Here is an 18804-nt window from a genome sequence, read left to right on the forward strand (position 1 = left end):
CAGCATGGTCCTAGACTAATGAGCCATTCACAGACTGGGGTGGTAATAGACAGGCTAAGATAGATATAGATATAGATATAGATATAGATATAGATATAGATATAGATATAGATATAGATATAGATATAGATATAGATATAGATATAGTGTTTATATATGTTTTATATATATAATTCATAGATTGCAATCCTAGACTCTAACATGATATGATAAATCCATCAACATCATTAACAGGAAATACTTCAAGACTTCAGATCTATATGTTCTTTTGCACATCATCAGCTGCCCACATCTCGCCTCTGGGTATTGATATAAATCTCTGTTTCCCAGCATTTCCCATCTAGTATAAATATCTCTGTTCCTAATTACTCCTCTGTGGGTGTATTAGCTCACACTTCCCAAAGAGGAAACTCTTTTGGACTCCATTAAGACGCAGTCACACAATTACTGGTAGAACTTCCCTGTTTATTTCCATCTGCAGACTTAATTAAAATGACATTTATCTTTTCTTCTTTGTCCTTAAGTGTATAGCATTATAACTTCTGGATTATTTTAATCATTGTACAAAAAATTCGGGAAAGTGTCAAGCCCCTGGCTTCCACACTTGTCTTAATCTTCTAGCTTAAGTTTTTATTTTACAGAGGAAGAAACCATGACCCAGAGAGATGAAATGCCTGATCCAAGATGACACAGTGCTTTAGAGGCTGCGCTGAGCCTAGAATCAAGCCTTCTGACCCTATAGCAAGAGCTCCTTGTAAATAATGGAAAATAATCTGGTGTTGGCTAAGAGCTGTAACAACAGGCAACTTCCAGTGATCTCTCTTGCCACCGCTGATTTCACAGCACTGGAGAGAGAAGAAACCCCTGGCAACAACTTGCAACAGTTCCTAATCAAAATACAGTTGAGCAAAGCGGAGTGGCGCCGTATGGACTGACTAGCCCTAAGGAATGTGCCGGCAGATTGCAGCAAGGTGCCAATACAGCATTTTAAAAGTGTTTTGCAGACAGAGTCCATATGTTGTAACCAAACTGCAGGATTTCACAGGTGAGCGATAGGAACCGAAAGTCTTCAATGTCACACAAAGGGCTTCTTTTTGTTTGTTTCATCGCAAAGATCCCATCTTCAAGCAGAATCATGTGTCCTTCTTTCGTGAGGCCCTGTTATTAGAGTGGTGTTGTCTGTGAGAACCAGGGGTTCCAATACCCAGAGGTGAGTGCTGACACCCAAGTCATAGCTCTGAAGCGAATGGACGCCAGCTGAGCTGCAGGCGTATTCTCGTGTAACAGCATCCAACATGAAAGTGAAGACTCAGAAATCTGATGTATTAGGAGGTGATGGTTTGTAATTACTACTGGCTCACTGAAGGATTCTTTGATCAAGCACCCCTCCTTTGAAGATTTTTTAATGTAGTTTCACAGTAGTGTAATTACATGTAAACTCTCAGAAATGTGTTAGAAATAGGTCCGGTCTGACTTAATGTTGGATCCCTTATGTGAAAATAACCTACCCACTACTCTCTAGGGGAATGATTTTTCTCCCCATCTCCAATTTTTGTTTCCGAGATAACCCCAGCATGGGTTTAAGGTGAAATCTGAGGATGCTGAAGGGGTACCTCTGATGGACGAACAGGAGCAAAGAAGAAAGAAAGGGGCGAGACCCTGCTTTCCACCTTGGCCTCCAGGGTTGGTCTCATTAGAAGCAGTTATCTGTCAGAACTGTTTCCTCCTCCCAGACCCATTTCCCAAGCGTCACTCTCTGCTTGCCCTCAGAGCCCTGCTCCAGCTCTAAATATTCACACATTACTACTCGATTCCTTTGCGTTCACAAAGTCCTTACACTTATAACCTCCCTCCTTCTCCTCTTCTCCCACCCCCTCCCCAATCTAAGTTGAGATAAAGCAGAATAGACAGCAGGATATTGTATAGAGAGACATTGCTTAGACTCTGGACCCAGACTACCTGGAATTTAATCTTGCCTCATGCTAGCTATATGACCTTGGGAAAGTTATGTAGCCTCAGTCTCCCCTTCTGTAAAATGGGGATAAAAATGATCTACTTAATAGGGCTGTTATAAGGGTGAGATGAGTTCCTATTTGAAAGTCATTAAAATGATATCCAGCGTGGAACGAGTGCCATATGGGGTTTATAAAGTAAATAAATGTTTTTCTCTCCTGCTTTCATTTATAGTAAAAGTTCTAGGTGGTGATCATTACTAATGTTCACCAATATCCAGTTGCCTTCGCCACCTTCTTGAAGTTTGTTGTGGCCATAAACTAGTTCTGGTCAATGAAATGTGAATGGAGGTGATGTGTGTTACTTCCCGGTAAAAGCAAGTAGGAGCCAGAACTCAATCCTCAATGCTCCTCTTCCCCTGACTCACTGACAACAGAATGCCAAGCAGCACAAGGAAAACAGCTGCCCAGAAGAGTCACCTAGACCCTTGGTGACATCCTACAAACAGGAATTTAAGCCTTCGTTAATTAAAACCCACAGATTCTGGCATTGTTTGTTACTGTATCCTAACCTAGTCTATCCTGACTGATACAGGTTATGAACTTGCTTTAGGTACAGGAAATTAGGGGAACAATAATTCCTTGACTACAAATTAGAATCACCTGCGGGTTTATAAAAATCCCAACTTTCAGGACACAGCCCTCGGACCAAGTAAATCAGAATTTCTGAGCATGAGACTCAGACATCAGTAGTTTCAAAGTTCCTGAGGTGATTTCACTGTGCATCAAGGTTGAGAACCACTGTCCTAGAGCAACGCTGCACTCTGCAGGAATCTCTGGGATTTAGATGTCATGCCAAGATTGTCAACTCCCAAAGATCAGACCTTCAGTTACACCTACCCAGCCAAGACCCAGCTCCACTATATCCAACTTTGAGTTTCTCCATACTTGTACCTACTGAGCGTCTCAGGAGACAATTTCGAAATCTCCAAGACGGATGCATCATAAATTCAAGGCCTCCGAACCCCTCACTTTCTCAATGCAGTCCAGTCCTTCTACACATTCCTTGTCAACCGTCCCTTCCATTCTCTGCAGTAGCTTTTTCAAAGCTTCTCCTCTGTCTTCACACCTAAGATGTCACCCTCTCACCTCACAGTCTCAGATGACTCAAAGAACAGATCATGCTGTCAATCCTTAGACTTCCTGCTTTGCCTCTCTCTCTTCCTTTTCTTCTTTCTTCGAGGTGAATAGGAAGTGATTTCCTGCACCATCCCTCTACCACTGCTCTGCGTCCTACTCACTAGTGCCTCTGGAGGATCTCATGTTACTAATTACCTTCTTATTCCTTGCTCTTCAATATTTCACATGCTTTAAGAATGCTTTCTTGGGGCACGTGGGTGCCTTAGTCCGTTAAGCATCTGACTTCAGCTCAGGCCATGATCTCGCGGTCCGTAAGATGGAGCCCCACATAGGATTCTGTGCTGACAGCTCAGAGCCTGGAGCCTACTTTGGATTCTGTGTCTCCTTCTCTCTCTGCCCCTCCCCTGCTCACACTCTCCCCCCCCCCACCTCTGTCTGTCTCTCTCAAAAATAAACATTAAAAAAATTTTAAGAATGCTTTCTTAACTTGCTGTTCCCTCCAGCTTTTGTTCTGTCTCTCCCATCCTTTCATGTCAGTTTCTCAGAAGAGTGGTCTGTAATAAGTGTCTCCATGTCCTTGCCTCCTTTTCACTCCTTTACCCACCGTGGGTTAGCCTCCACCCCACTATTTCCCTCACACTGCTTTCCCAAAGGCCATCTTTCACATTGCCAAATCCAGTGAGGCAATGTTGTTTTTAATTTTACTCGACCTGCCTATAACATTTGGTCCTGTTACCACTCCTCTGTTCTTGAAACATTCTCTTACCTTAGACTGACTGGTTTGAATACTGATTTTGTGACCTCAGCATTTTAATTAACCTATCTGTGGCTGAGTTTCTTTATCTGTAAAAATAGAATAGTAATAGGGCCTACTTCATCTGGTTGATTCAAGAATTAAATGAGATCGTAGAGGTGGACAGTCTTGTATCCACATTTCTGAAACTGAAAACTTCGAAATCCTGGACTTTTTTTCCCACAAATTTGTCACAAATGTATTTGCCAGAAAAGCCTGACATGAATTATCATGAGGCTATCTGTATTCTTCCTTTATCCCACTTGCTGTGAATATTGACAAGTTTTGCTGCATAGATATTAATGTGTTTGATCACAAGGATCGCCACCCCTAACTCTGATCAGGGAGCTACAAATATACAGAAATCCACAAATTTCTGAATTCCAAGACACAGATATCGTTCCTGCAACTCTAGACATGTATACCTATGTGCTGACTAGCTCTCTCTGCATGGCAATTCCACAGGGATCCCTAATTCAACGTAGCCAAAATGTCCCCCCCCTCCAGTGTTTCCTATCTCAGGAATGCCACCTCCAGCTCCTCCCCCACCCCTCCCGAGTTGTCCAAGTTACTAACTTGAATTCTTCTTTATCCTTATCCCCCACCTTCAATGCTGCTCATTCTCCTCCCGTGCATCTCTTAAAAGTATCCAGCGCCCATTATCACTGCTGGCACTCCTTAAGGTCAGGGTGCAGCCAGGGTTGAGAGTTATTGTACCCCTAATTTCCTGTACCTAAAGCAAGTTCCTAATCTGCATTAGTCAGGAAAGCCGAGGTGATGGTGCAGTTACAGACGGTGCCAGAATTCATCTTGCAATTGCACTGCTGCAACAGTCCTCTGAACTTGCCCTGCTCCTTCCGGTCTTTTCCTGTCCTACGCCTCTCCAGCTCCATTTCTGAACCCTACGCCAGTCCATTTTTCACCCTTTACTTCTTAAGGCATAAATCTATTTGTGTCACCCTTCTAAGTTCCCCTCTACCCTCAGGTGAAAGTCCAAAGCCCTTAGCTGGCCTTTTTCTAGCCATCCCTGTCTGACTCCTGCTTGCATAGTTATTCTCAACCTATCACTTCCTATTGCGACCCCACATCCTCATCCGTCTTGGTTCCCTAGAGCCCCTTCTATTCCTTGTACTTACCTCCTTCACCTATGTCCTGCGTCACCAGGCATATTCCTTCAGATCACAGATTAGACATCATTTCCTCCAAAAGGTGTCTTTGACTTCCAAGACTTGAAAAAGAGCCCTTTCTGTGTCTTCTCCTCATGCCACCATATGCTTTCTTTCCTGCAGCAGCTGTCTCGCTGTTGGAAAGAAAAGATTACAAATACAGTTGAAACCCTAGATACGTCCTCGCCAGGGCTGCTACTAGCTACTTTGGCATCTTGGTGAGAATTAGGAAAAGATGTCTCCTGTGGACAGTCACAGAACTAAAGCGGGGACACCAGTTGGTGAGATGATTATGGGCTGGATTTCGCCCTTGATGGGTCCCTTGGTGGGAAGAAGAGGTAAACTTTCTAGGAGAGAGAACTAGAAAAAAGGAAAAGCATAATAATAGCAAAGCTTATGATGTGTGACAAAAAGTAGATAATTCAGACTTAATAAAGAGAATGGGAGATAGGATTGGAGGCACAGTTAGGGACTCATTGGACCAGCTTAAGGAGCTTGGGCACATTCTGTAGCTAGCAAAGACATGTTTTGAGTAAATAAGGGACATGGTATTCTAGGAAAAGGAAACTGTATTTAATGGGTATGCAAGATGTTTTGGACACTCATCACCAAAGAAAATGTCTATAACTCCATATGGTGCTGGATGTTAACTAGACTTATTATGGTGATCATTTCACAACATGCACAAATTCGAATCGTTATGTTGTATGAACAGAAATTAATATAATGTTATATGTCAGTTATACTGCAGTTGTTTTGAAAAAGATGCTCTGGAGAGAAAACAAGACCAGGATTGGAGAAACCAGATGAGGAACCCCTGCATATGAGGACATATTTTTGAAACATTAATAAGGGCTCTCTTCCCAAATCTCCATATTTATGATAGTCTCTTGCTGCCATTACACTATCACTCCTCACAACAGCTCACCTGTTCTGGCTTTTGAATTTCAAAAGTGTAGGCATTGGAAAAACAGAAACGCAATAAGCAAAATGTTATAAATAAGGCTATGTGTATTCTTACCAGGTGCTAGGTACTGTTCTAAGTACATGTATTTATTTTTCATTTAATCTCCCTTAATTCTAATAGAATAAATTAGAATTTCATTGACTCCAATGAATATTTGTTGAGCATTTATGTAGCAAGCACTACAGTAGGTGTCTACATTGTTCCCATTGAACCGAAAATGAAACTGAGGCACGGAGGAGTTAAGTCACTTGCACAAGGTCTCAAAACTGATAGGTGATATAGCCAGGATTATGTACCCAGGTATTCTGTTTTCAAAGCCCAAATTCTTAACCCTTCTGTTGATCCACTGCACTATATGACTTCCCAAAAGATTTGGGAAATAACTAACAAGAACCAGTTTTCTTATATATTCTCACTTCCAGCCTAGATGAGAAAAATTCCTCTGTGCTAAGAGAAGTGAAACAAGCTGGAGAGAAACCAAAGAGTAAGACAGTCCTTTCTCTACTACAATGTGGACAGAGCCCTGGATTTCCAAGGGAAATAAAAAATAAAAAAATAAACGATAAGTTTACGGGAGTCCAGACAGAGACGATCTGCTCCATTTCCTGGGTAGAATTCCAGGGAGGCAACAGGACCCTAGGGAAAAGATTGCTGAGTTGAGTGACTAGAGAACTGTGATCTTAATTAGCATAGAGAAATTCCCCAGACCTTGGTGGGCATGTGCACTTGAACATAGTGAAATGATTCTCACATGCCCTAGAGGTCCGCAAGGAAACAGAGAAAGTGAAACTCAGTGAAATTAAATCACTTTATATTATTGGTTTTATCTACCTGTCTCCCTCACTACACCGTGAACTCCTTAAGGTCAGAGATCAAGTCTTCTGCATATATGTTTCTTTAGCTCTGATTCAGTGCCTAGAACATACAGGCTACAGAACAAATTGATTTGTTAATTATTCAATGTTGTTGGGAACATTTTAGTGTAGAATTAAACATTTTAATTTCTACCCACACTTCACACCATACACCACCATAAATTCCAAATATGCTACTAAGTTAAGCATGTAACAATTATGCAAAATAGGCTTCTAAATTATTTTTGAAGCACAGGGAATTATAAATAACAAGGTAAAGCAGGTTTGATTACATCAAAAACCTATCACCTGCACACACACAAAAAGCATAATGTAGATGAAGAGGAATTTGAAGGAATGGGGAAAATTAATCATAATTCATGTGATTGTGACTACAAGAAGAATAATTCCTCAAATGTTTTGTTGCTATTTATAATGTGATAGCTACAGACATAAACACTTTTAAGTTTAATCTGAATTATTTATAATCTGCACTTTCTCCATCACTTTGTTAAGTTTCTACAATCAACAAAATGATAAATCAAACCCTGATTTGTGCATTAGCTGATTTCCATAGCTGACTTTAAGTTTCCAATGTGACATCACCAAACATGAGGTTGGAAATTGATGCGCATAGCATGCCATGATACAGAATTTCCACCTTATAGATATTACAGTCATAAATAATGTCAAGAATATAGATAACAGTAAAATGTAGTAACATAATTTAGGAAGTGATGAATTTGGTGTATTGTGCTCATTTTTAATGTAATTTATTTCATTGCAAATTAATATAATTGAATCTTTATTACTGACTGTGTTTCACAACCCACTCACCAGATCCTTGAAAATTTTAAAGTTGCACTAGCAGGTGCAAGCTGGTTCCAGCAGCCCCACAGAACACAGGGCTGCCGCTGGTTGGACATTTCCCCGACTGGACAGAGAGGGCCAGCCTACAGAATGAAGGTTACTCCCCAGGGGAAGCCCTGCGGGGAGGGACCAACAGAAAGGATTCTGCCCAGGGATTTTCTAAATTTTCTTTTTTTGCTCCAGCTAGATGGAGCTGAGTTTTTGTTGCCACCAAACAGTTATGAAATGTGAAAGGCCCTGTTTATTTACAGGGCTTTATTACTTCCATTTCTTAAAATAGCTGCACCCAGAGGGTATCACATCTGTTTTACAGGTGAAGTATTTTGGTTATTAAATGCTGTCTCATTTAATCATCAGAATAATCCATAAGATGTCTGGATGCCTGTTTTTCTTTGTTCTCATTTTTCTGATAAACTGTGGGATGTTAAAAGGCTCTTGCTCCAAGGTGGGAGTCAAGTCCAGTTCTGACTGTGAGGCTGCTTCCTCAGCCTGCATTCTCAGCAAATGTAGGGTTACTTAACAGTAAATAGATCAGTATCTATAACGTGACTAAGCTTTCGACCTAAAGAACAGAAAAAAAATGTATTCATTGGCTTCCTCTACCCTCCGCAAAGTAGCCATTCGCATCATTGGCAAATATGTAAATTCTAGCTTATATCTATTTTTTTCTTTATCATCAAGATAAATGAGAATACCAACCAATATTCATGTTGGAACTACATTATCATCAATGACCATTACAGGTCATCCAGAGTCAAGAGTTAGGCAAAAATCCTTGAAAGTATCCTGTAAGAATCAATGGGCTGGTGCTGAGTATTTTAATATTACTTGCAAATTACGTGCTACACACATTTTACATCAACAGGATGTATAATAAATTTAAGTATGTGTGCATATATATATGGATATGGATATATATATATATATATATGCATTTTTTTAAGTCAACCAGAGTCAGCCATAAACATTTACCCACATGCTAGTGCCTAAATTCATCAATTCTGAGTTTAGCAATGCCAGTTCAAACAGAAACCTTTCTTCTCAATATCTACATACCAGTCCAGAGGAAGCCCCTAAACGGGCCCTACCTGTGTCACCTGTCTACATGTCTGTGCCCGCACCAGGAAAGGTTGCAGAGGCGATGCAGTATAGGAACTGGCTCAGCCTGGGGTGTGCACTGGGCAAGACCATGTTTGGTCATCTCGCTGACTATCGAGACAGACGCAGTACCTTAAAAGAAATACAGATGCTGGAGAAACAAGCACAAATAGATGCCCATTTTAGTAAGTCCTCAGTAAATGGCAGTTACTATCACATAAAGCAGTTCTGACCTTTTAATCTCAGGAAAGAAAATTAGCGACAGTTTACTCACTCTGCAGTACATCTGACATTCTAAGGTTAAATAATCTCCAACTCATTTAAATGTTCTCCTTTCCCCAAGGCGTCAATAGAGTTCCAGCCATTAGTTGTTTAGCATTCGTTCTTTCTTCTAATCACCATTTCTTGAGCTTCTGCTTCTTAAGGAGCTGGGTCAGGTGCTGTAGATCCACTAAGTTTACTCTAAATTTGATAAATGGCAATCCAGCCTGATCACAAGCCCATCTGTTGTGTCTCAAACATCCTGCTCTGAATATGGCATCACTTCTTTAAAAAACAGTTTATGCCACCTCAGCTCCAGTAGGCTAATTGAACCAAACGTGTTCAAAGAAGCAAACTCTAAGAATACATTCCCAAATGTCAGCGCTGTCTAGGAGGAATGAAGAAACATATGGGATCCCAGCCATTCTTCAAATTATTCATGCCAAGGTGTCTGAGGGGGCTGGGCTCCAGAGAACAGCTTTATGCCTTCCAGAAAAGTCCTATGGTCATGTAATTCTAAATTGTAACCTTGAAAAAATAGATTGTGCATTTAAAAAGTCATTGCAAAAAAAGATTCTTATCATAGAGGGCCATTATATTCCATTTGCAGTATAAAGCAATGTTAGAGCCTTAAAATTGGGCAAGAAATGTTGCTTATTATAAGAACATCCCTTGCATGTGACTGTAATAAAAGCCATCCACCCTGTACACCATCTTTGGGGAGATCAGGCCAGCATCTTCTCTGGAAAGGACTATAGGAGTCTTTGGGAAAAAAATAAAATTATATATATATATACATATATATATATATATATATATATATATATATATAGCGTGCATCTTACTTACAAAGTGAACAAATGTCCCTTATTCTAGAAAGAAATAGATCAAAGTGCAAAGTGGCTCAGATGTGTAAACCAGAGACAGTTAAAAGAGAGTTTTTTGTTTAAAGGATATGGGCCAAAAAGAAAACAGAAACTCAGGGAGTTAAAGAAGTCAGCTCAGTTCAGACCAGGAGAGAAAGAACAGCCTGAAATAGCCATGCAACTCTAGGCCACAATCTGCATCATGGTCTAGGAGGATGGGAGGAAGAAACTAGGAAAGGGCAGGATGGGCTTGAGTGCCAACTGTATATTAGGTTCTATATCAGCTATTTGTCATAGGTAATCACTAATCCTCAACAATTTTAAAGATAGATATTATTTATCCCCACATTAAAGATGGTGAAACTGACACTCAGAGAAATCAATAACTTGCCTCACATCACACGGTTCGTAAGTGTCAGAACCAGAATTAAAGCTCAGAGCTATTTGGCTCCAAAACTTTACCCCCCATAGGTTGGCTTCAATGAAACTGAACAGTAATCAGTCCAAGTCCCAACATCTAAAGGGGCAGAGGTGAGCTTGATTCCAGTGTAGGCTGTCATTTATACCTGGGAGTGAAACTTGGGGAAAGCTCTAGGCAGTAGCAATATTTTTAGTCAGGTGAGTGAAACAAAGAGGGAATGGTAGAAAGACTAGTAGAGAAGGACACCCTGACTGATCACCCGTCTCAGCCAATGGCTTGGGACGAATTTGGAAACAAGTCCAGTTTTGGGGAGAGGGGCTGGTATGGCTATCGTCAAGGTACCATCAGTCTGAGCTGGCAACTAAAATTCAAACCCAAACTGGAAGCCGAAGCCCCATCATATGGAATAGGCTGGAATAGGCACTGGGGGACAGAGGATGGGATGAATGTTATAGCTCTCTAGGCTGCAAGCCCCTACTACTCATTCCAGATTCACTGCAACTGGGCTTAGGGCAGCAGGACCACATCTGGGTGGAACATACGTATATTCTTATGTCCTAAGACTGTATCCACCTCTGAGTAGACTTAAGCCTACAGGTCAAATGTCTTTAGCCCTGGTGCCCAAGCATGGCTTTCAGTAGAGGAGACAAACAACAAGCAAGAAAAACTATTTGCAAGCCAAAAAAAAAAAAAAATCTAAGAAAAGAAAAAGCAAGAGACTGAAACCGGACAAAGAAGTCAAGGGGACGGGGAACACACTTTAGATTAAATGCCCAGAAGAAGTCTGTCTGTAGAGATCACATTTAAACTGCAGATTAGGGGACAGAAAGGCGCTAAGCCCAATAAGGTAGAAGAAAGAGCAGTCCATGCAGAAGGAATGACCCTTGTATCAGGCCTCAGGTGAGGACAAGTTGGAGGTTTTACAGAAACCATAAGAAAGTGGGGCTGGAAAGGAGTGATAAGGAGGAGGGGAATGAAAAGTGAAGTTGGACATAAATAAATGCAATTGCATTCAGTTTGTAGACCAAGGCACGGAGTTAGAACTTCTCATCACAAAGTATAAAGGATAGCCACTGAGACATTTATACATGGAGTGTGGTAATATCATTCTGTGTCAGGAAGAAGCAGGAGAGAAGAGCATGAGACCAGCAAGAAGGCTGTTTTCATAATCCAGGCAAGAGGTGAGAATGTGCCGAAAAATGAACAGTGGAGACAGGAAGAGGGCAGGATGGAGGGGAGTTGGGAGATAAAGTCAACAGAGACACATTGATAGAATGGGTGTGGAAAGTAAAGACCAAGGGAGGAATCAGGACTAACTTCTCTCTTCCTGACATCAGCAACTTGGTGAACAATGGCGCTATTGCCTGAAATAGGGAAGGTCTGTCAGTGAAAGATACGTTCCAGGAGAAAAACCGAGAGTTGTGTTGTGGACATTTTGAGATTGTTATATCCAAAGTGGAGATGTCAGGGAGGCAATTTGATGCATTGAGTCTGGAGTTCACAGGAGAGGTTTTGGTTCCCGAGAGCAGATGGAGACATCCCAACCAAGGGAATTCTGCAAGGATTTCCTCTTAAGTCATCTCCATTACCTCTGTGTCTATATTGCCCACATGGGTTGCAGACTATGCTCTTTTGTATCTTTCCCATCTTCAGCAAGTAGGAAGAGGGATAATGAGATAAGAGCCACAACAAAAAGACTAAAGCCTTACAGCACTATTCATATGAGGAAAACACTTAAAACACTCTAACTCTCCATAGTAGGGACTAGGCTTAACTACGTTATTACACATTCCTTAAGTGAAATATAAGTCAGCCACTTGAAATTGCTGCTCTAAATCTATATTTATTTCCCAGTATGAAAGATATTCAAATTATATGGAAAAAGTATTTTGCAAAACAACAAATGCTATATAATCATATCATTTATTTGTTAGAGATCAATTGATAACCATATTGGTATGATCCCTACCCCTGAGAAAAAAAAAAGCCTTGAGAAATATACATTCATCAAAGTTTAAGTTAGTGGTTGTTTTGGGTAGGGGGAATTCTGAGTGAATTTCACTTTCTTTTTTATACTTTAATGCATTACCAGGCTATTTTTACACTGAACACACACTTCTATATGCATATGTTTTTACACCTGTCTTTATAATCAGAAAGAACAAAAACAGCCATTCTCACTTAGGAAGAAGCAAACAACGGTCGGAAGACTTCGGGTGGAAGCCAGAAAGAGCCAGGCTGGCAACCAGCTGCTCTGCCACTGCCACGATCAAAACAGTTTGTGTTTATTCGATTCAATTCAACTCAACAAGCACTTCTCATGCAGCTACTCTGGGCCAGAGTCTAGTTAGATGATAAAGAAGCATAGATGAATCCAGCTTATTCCCTGACCTCAGTAAATTCACAAGAAAGTAACCTGACTCTAGATACACATTCATAGAAGAGTATATTCCTTGGATCAGGCTGTCATAATAAAATGCCACAGACTGAATGGCTTACATAACAGAACTTTATTGGCTCATAATTCTGGAGGCTGGAAGTCCAAGATCAAGGTGTCAGTCAGCAGGTTCGGTTTCTTCGGAGGCCCCTATGCTTGGCTGGCAGACGGCCATTTTCTTGTTGTATCTTCACATGGTTTTTGCCCCATGTGCCTAGTGTCTCTGTGTAGATACTAGTCAGACTGGGTTAGAGCCCACCTTAAAAACCCCACTTGAACTTCATCACCTTTTTAAAGGCCCTATCTCTAAATACAGTCATAGTCTTAGGTCCTGGATGTTATGATTTCAACATACCCATTTTGAGGGGGCACAATTCAGCCCGTAACAAGGTCCACAAAATTAAAACTTGAGTGGTAAGATTCCTATTTATTTTGTGATTTGCTATTGATGCCTCTTAAATTTTCTGTGTAAACTATGCAGCAGGTATTCGAAAGTATCTTACGAAATACTTAATAAGAATCATGTAAAGAAAATTACTCTTCTTATAAATGATTAGATACCATATGACATTTACTTTTATGCTTTACATTCAAAATACGGATAAATTGGCCAAAATGAAGAAATTACGATATTTTTATTTTAGGACCTATGCAACCTAGAAAAAAGTATTTAAAATAAATTTTCCAGAGAAGTGAGATTATATTTATTAATACAATAGAGCCTTGTAATCTATTAATAACTTTTCAAATCACTTTGTCTTATGTGCAGTGAGGTGAATCAGGCTCAAATAAAATCAGGGATTAAAAAGCTGGAATCACCTACAAGTTTTAAAAAATATTTTTCTATATGTCATGTTCAAAAACTCTCACTTTGTTCAGGAATGCTCAAAACCCATTCTCCTTTAAACTGTATTCCATATGGAAGGAAACAGAAATCACTGCCTAATTAGAGGAGAGGTGGCTTCCCAAGGGACAAACACCTAACATAAGGTAGCTGCCCATGGAAACAAAAAATCAAGTGAAAGACTCTATTCTAAATTACAAACAAGCTTATTCCTCCTCAATATTCAGGATAATGCTAGCAACATGTCCTCTTCAGCACACTCGGAGGAAAAAAAAAAAAAGAATATTCCCTTCCTACCCTGCCTGCATTCTTTTTTGTGCTAGATTCTACCTATAAAACAGGAAGAGAGCCAGTAGGGCTGCCAAATGAACAGCAGCATTTATCACCACAGTGCCGGATACAGGGTAAATACTCAGTAGATACAAAGTGGACATTTGTTTGCTTCTTCTCTGAAATGTATTTCCCTGGAGCTCCCTCTCTTTTCTCAATTGCACCCAAAATTCCTTTGACAGCCTCCATCTCTCAGTCTCCATCAAATAGTGTAGATAGCCTTAACCCCAAAGCACTAATTCCCGGAGAGGAGTCTACTTGGCTTAGGTCAATCAGCATTGCAGGTGTATGCTATATTCAAACACTGGTGAACAAGAGGAACCCCCTCCCCACTATTTCCTCCACAAGATATAATTAGGGTAAATCTATCCAGAAGTTCTAATTCCCACCTTTTCTCCTAGATGTTCAATTTTGCAATCAACTTATAGATGATTCACTTTATGGATTCCCAGTAGCAAATAGCCAATCCCAGGATAACTAACTCTGCAGTATTTGAAGAAGTGCTCACATATCTGACAATTGTCAAGGGTAACAAGTTTTGAAGTACTGTAACTAAAGAAGAGAGTTTCCTACAAAGGTGTGATAATTAAAAAAGAGGATAAAAAATAAAAATGTTCGGGGGCGCCTGGGTGGCGCAGTCGGTTAAGCGTCCGACTTCAGCCAGGTCACGATCTCGCGGTCCGTGAGTTCCAGCCCAGCGTCGGGCTCTGGGCGGATGGCTCGGAGCCTGGAGCCTGTTTCCGATTCTGTGTCTCCCTCTCTCTCTGCCCCTCCCCCGTTCATGCTCTGTCTCTCTCTGTCCCAAAAATAAATAAACGTTGAAAAAAAATTAAAAAAAAATTAAAATTAAAATAAAAAAAATAATAAAAATGTTCAAAAAAACTAATGGCAAGCAGTGGCTCTTGGAATCTGGGAGTCTTATGCCAACAATCTGGGAGGGAAGCGACCTGTTTATGTTGTTTTCTGTTTCTGAACCCAAATAGTTCTGGAAATCTTGACTCGGTTACCTGTTGGTGGTAGTGATTTCAGTGACAAATGTATTCCCTATTTTATCTGTTCCTATTACTGTGTTGTGTAATCAATTCCAGTTACTATGATAGCATAAAAATTATTCCCAAATTTCAGAATGACATCTAGTTTTCTCATGAATCTGAAATCTGAGTAGGACTTGGTGAAGACAGCTCATCTCCACATTACCGGCATTAACTGGGACAACTTGAAGGAGGGGGATTGGAATCATCTGAAAGCTTGCTCATTCACTTGCCCAATGGTTAGTGTGGGCCAGGGGCTGAGATCTTAGCTGAAGATGTTGGCCAGAACACCTATACAATGGCCCAGCTTCCTCACCACATGGGTACAGTTTTCCAAGAGCGAGTATCCTCACAGGGAGGGAGAAAGGGAAGGAGAGAGAGAAAGAACACAGTCGCTTACTCAGATTCTTTTAGTGTTCCTTCCAGAAGACACATTCCAGTTCTTAGCCATATCAGAGGCAGTTAGGTGAATATAAAGAAGCAGTAGAAGCCCCTGTGGATGAAACCAAATGGTCTGTTAATTTATTATAATAACCAACAATATCAGAATGGAGGAGAATGGGGCCTTCTACTAAGCTAAAATACAAAATCGTTTTTATAAAGATTTAGTCACTGATTGTGCTGGGAGAAAGATTATATATTAAGAAAAGTGAAAATTGACAACCCCTTCGGTCTTTAATTTATCTCATAAAACTGTATTGTGACTCTTGTCTCTGATTGACAAGAGTATTAAAACCTAGAAAAAGGGCACCTGGGTGGCTCAGTCGGTTAAGCATCTGACTTCAGCTCATCTCGTGGTTCGTGAGTTCAAGCCCCGCATCAGGCTCTGTGCTGACAGCTCAGAGCCTGGAGCCTGCTTTGGATTCCATGTCTCCTTCTCTCTCCCCTTCCCCACTCACACTCTGTCTCTGAAAAATAAATAAACGCTAAAAAAAAGTTTTAAAAACCTAGAAACAAAATATTTCTGTAGATATTGTCACCCTTTGTACATGAACATGATGATGTTTATTTTAGTATGAAAGATATACAATCTATTTATATTAACATAAATACCCTAGGAAAGCTGAAATTCTCTTTGGAGTTGATTCCATTTATCATTCTTTTATCCTATGTTTGCTAAACAAAAGAACTCTCAAAACAATTTTTAATTAATTAAAACATAGAGCAAAGAAATAATTATTTCTATACACTTTCTTTTATATGGATAAAGGGGAAGGAAATCTTCGAGTTTCCTAGTGGTCTTTCTGGGAAACTCAAAGATTATTTAAACATAAAGGCCATCCTAATAATTTTATTATATATTTGAGGGTTGATTTTGAGAAAGGTAAAATCAGACCTGTCAGAAAAGACAAGAACATATATGTCATTAATATCCAAAGACAAGAAATAGTTACATGCAATATTTTTAAATAAGTAACCATAACTATTATTATTTTTAACATAAAAAAGTAATCCTTTTTTCAAAGTAATTTAAGAGTATTCAAAAAAGCACAGAGTAAGAACAACTTATTAATAAAAGAAATCTCTGTTATCTGGGCAGAGAATGACTTTGCTACATAAAAGAAAGAAAAAAACCATCAAATACTAGTTTTATTCTTTGTGAATTTAATCTATGTGACAATTTGCAATAGAGGATGTGTAGCCTTTGTTTTGTATAAATACATACAAATTTTCAAAACTTACAACACCTTCCTCATGGCTTTTCAAATCATTAGTTGTTGTCATTACATATTTGTGACCTCAAATTTGTCTTTTTTTAGCTTTATCAATACCAAAATTCTTTAGGAATACAATGACAAAACTCCATAAGACAATACTAGCAAATGAAATTCAGCAAAACGTAGAAAGGAAAATATTGCATGACCAAGTGAAATTTACCCTAGAAATGTAAGTTTGTTTTAAAGTTTCAAAATCAACTGATGTGATTCATTATGCTAAAAGAATAAGGAGGAAAACCACCTGACCATTTAAATCAATCAGAAAAAGAGCATTTAACATCCATGTGTGTAATAAATGTGTGTAGTTTCTGCAATTAGAAACAGAAAGGAGTCTTTTTAACTTAATAAAGGGAATCTAAGGTAGCTAACATCATGTGTAATTGTGAAATATTGAATACTTTCTCCCAAGATCAAGAACAAGACAAGGATGTCCACTCTCACTACATCTATTCAACATTTTCTGGAGGTCCTAACCAGAGCAAAAAGGCATAAATAGTAAATACAAATCATAAAGTTTGGGAAGAAAGAAGTAAAGCAGTCTCTATTCACAGATTATATGACAGCTTAGGCAGGAAGTCCTAAAATCCTAAGTAAATTCAGTAAGGTCTCTGGGTTGAAAGTCAGTATACAAAAATAAGATGAATATACTAGCAGCAAACCATTGGGGAAGAAAATTTTAATATAACTTACAATGGCATCAAAAAAAGAAATTAAAAATGTATTTAACAAAAGACATAGGAGAGGACTATAATGAGAACTTAAAATAATGCTGAGATTAAAGAATACCTAAATAAATGGAGCAATGTATCATATGCAGGTGTTGGAAATAACGTTAAGATGTCAATTATATCCATTATAGCAATGCAACACAATTTCACTTATAACCCCAGCAAGTGTTTTGTAGAAACTCATGAACTCTTTCTAAAATATATATATGATCAAGCAAGTCTTTTTCTTGATCATATTAAAACTTCTCATCAAAAGATACTATCAAGTATGTTAACTGGAATTTAAAACAAAAACTTTAAAAATAAGATATTATCAAGAAAATGAAATAGACAAGCCAGATACCAGGAAACAATATTTGCAATACATACTTCTGAGAAACAACTTATATCCAGAACACACAAGAGCTTTTAAATTCAATAATAATATATCATAACTTTTATTTTTTTTACATTTTTTTTAATGTTTATTTATTTTTGAGACAGAGAGAGACAGAGCATGAACGGGGGAGGGTCAGAGAGAGAGGGAGACACAGAATCTGAAACAGGCTCTGGGCTCTGAGCAGTCAGCACAGAGCCCGACGCGGGGCTCGAACTCATGGACAGTGAGATCGTGACCTGAGCCAAAGTCGGATGCTTAACCAACTGAGCCACCCAGGCACCCCAATCATAACTTTTAAAGTATATAAATCTGAGGGGCATCTGGGTGGCTCAGTTGGTTAAGCATCCAACTTCGGCTCAGGTCATGATCTCTCTGTTTGTGAGTTTGAGCCCTGCGTCGGGCTCTGTGCTGACAGCTCAGAGCCTGGAGCCTGCTTTGGATTCTCTCTGTCTCTTTCTCTCTCTCTCTCAGCTCCCCCTCCTCAAGAATAAACATTTAAAAAAATTTTTTTAATTTGTTTTAAAAAACACATAACTTTGAGGAGCATTCCATAATGTAAAACAGATTTGCCAAGAAGCCATAGCAACCCTAAATGTGTAAATGCACTGCATGAATCTGGATTAGAATGAGGAAAGCATAGCTATGAAGATCAATACTGGGCAACTGATGAAACTTTAATATGAACATGGACGAACCTTGAAAACAGAAAACATGAAGCTAAGCGATAGAAGCTGGCCGCAAAAGACCACCTATCATACTATTCCATTTATATGAACTACCCAAATCCGGAAAATCTGCAGAGCTGAAAGTGGATTAGTGCTCGCTTGGGGCTGAAGAGGACGATTGGGTAGAGGGTGCAGCTCAAGTATAAGAGGTTTCTTTCTGAGGTGATGAAATCTCCAATCGTGCTGATGTGCACAGACATCTGTGACTACTTGTGCACTCTTGC

This window comes from Acinonyx jubatus, chromosome B3 (assembly GCF_027475565.1).
Source record: "Acinonyx jubatus isolate Ajub_Pintada_27869175 chromosome B3, VMU_Ajub_asm_v1.0, whole genome shotgun sequence".
Taxonomy (NCBI): domain Eukaryota; kingdom Metazoa; phylum Chordata; class Mammalia; order Carnivora; family Felidae; genus Acinonyx; species Acinonyx jubatus.